Source organism: Camellia sinensis, chromosome 13 (assembly GCF_055761805.1).
Source record: "Camellia sinensis isolate YWXY chromosome 13, ASM5576180v1, whole genome shotgun sequence".
Taxonomy (NCBI): domain Eukaryota; kingdom Viridiplantae; phylum Streptophyta; class Magnoliopsida; order Ericales; family Theaceae; genus Camellia; species Camellia sinensis.
The window spans coordinates 59,786,071-59,788,043 of NC_138973.1; the positions used below are offsets into that span (position 1 = coordinate 59,786,071).

The following is a 1,973-nucleotide window of genomic DNA, read 5'->3' on the forward strand; positions in this document are numbered from 1 at the left end:
CTAGTATATATATATATATATACACACATATACATTAACACTTTGAACATCCCAAATGATAAATCAAAATTGACAAAAAATTAGATTAATACAAACAAAAGCAAAGAACAACAGTCAAAAAAATTTCCTCTCCTCCTCTTTGATTTTGGATGTCAAATCTTTCATAGAAATTTTGAAACTTTGCTTTTCTTCATAAATCCATCTTTCTGCATTTCAAATCTAGGCTGAAACCGGGGGGAAAATCGACGAACGGCAATGAGGATGACCGATGAACTCCCTCCGATACACCGGCGGCAAAGAAAAGAGGAGAAAAGATCGAGATGGTTGCCGGCCATCGAGATCGAGAGAGAGAGGGAGAGAGAGAGAGAGAAGGGGCCTCGCGGCTATGGAGGTGGCGATGGTGGGTTTCGGCGGCGATGGCGGGTAGCTGGTGGCGCCGTGGGTGAAGGGAGGCCAGAGGTTGTCGCCTGTGGGATGTCACTCTTTCTTCTTCTCCTCTTTCTCTTCCTCTGTACTCAAATCTTCTTCCCCTCTTTACTCTTCTTTGGTTGTGTGTGTGTGTTTTTTGTTTTTTTTTTTGAAAATTTGCCACAAAACGACGTCGTTTTGGGCGCCGCTAGAGAACGGACCAGAGGATCCGGACTCGATTGACAAAATCCTATATACTGACATGTTTGTTTGATTGGAATAGTCTCTTGTAAGAAATAGCTATAGGTATATATGCACTTGTGTTTGACTCTGCAGAAAATGTGAAACGGGAAGCAAGAGAACAAAATGAAAACTGAAGGCATTTTTCACAGTTTCTGAAGTATGTGAATGCATTATATAAAGGCTATCAAGTACTGCAACAACAATAAGAAAAAGAAAAGTAAAAACACAGAATGAGTGAATTAATAGCAAAAACCCACATTCACAAACTCAAAGTGCTAGCATAGAAAGAGCACGCAAGCTTTCCTCATAGGATTCTGAAGCCAGTGACCTCGTAGCATGAGTCAGCCTCTGGTAGACTAACCGGAGGGCTCGGTGCCACCGTTGTCTAGGACCAGCTGGTTCAATGTTGTTGAAAGCAATCTGACCTAACTGGAAGAAGAAGAGCCTCGAAGCTCTTATGATGTCGTTGTAAGCTCGTTGGAAGGGTCTGGAGCTGAAGGACAGCTTGAGGAGGAAAGGACACACCAAGATGACCACGAGGGGACTCGCGCCGTGGCCCGCGGTGGCTGTGAGGTTGAGCTTTGCCAGAACCACCAAGTGCAACCCCATCATATATCATATGCGTATGTAACAAAAATGAGTGAAAGTGAGAGAAGAGACCAGGTTTTAGGAGAATGTGGGATTTTCTAATATGAAAAATGTTAGGGACACGAGATTTATCAACAAAACTATCAAATGTTAGTATCAATTTTTTTTTTTTTGATCGGTAAAAATTAATTATTAGTTGTTAGATTAATATTCATAAAAGTAAATCTCCTCTCACCCTTTGTAAAATATCAAGCACTTGTTCCTTAATTCGTCTCTCTTAAAGATTAAACCCTCATAAAAATCGTGATAGTGAATTAGGAAGTAATTTGATTAATTCATGAAATGTTAGCATCATCACTCTTCTAATATTATGTTATTTTGTTTGGAAAATCAGATGCAACAACTTTATACGGTGTGAAAACTGTCAAGGTAAATGCACCCACACTCTTGATATTCTTGAGTGGACTCAAATACCCCTCACAAATCATAATGACCTATTTGTTACCTATATATGGTTATGTTTAGGCTTTGTTGGAGAAGTGGGCTAGCTTTATGATTTTTTCGACTATTTTAATCTGAATCTAAAAATTTTGTTTGGATTGAATTTTTTAATTTTTTTGATTTTTGTAAGAAAAAAATAAAATAATTATAATTTTGATGTGACATTTTATTTTATTAATTTTTTAATTTATTTTTTCTTTTTGTAATTATTTTAGTCCCAACCTCATTTTAGC

The 1,973-nt window shown here is 37.9% G+C and overlaps 1 long non-coding RNA gene across 1 annotated transcript; it reads right to left on the bottom strand.

The window, feature by feature from the left end:
- Nucleotides 1-1,692, bottom strand: LOC114293313 (uncharacterized). Its single transcript, XR_003640024.2, has 2 exons — nucleotides 909-1,692; nucleotides 1-738 (listed from the first exon to the last, which is right to left on the bottom strand). It is a non-coding gene; the product is annotated as an uncharacterized LOC114293313 (long non-coding RNA).
- Nucleotides 1,693-1,973: the final 281 nt, after the last annotated feature.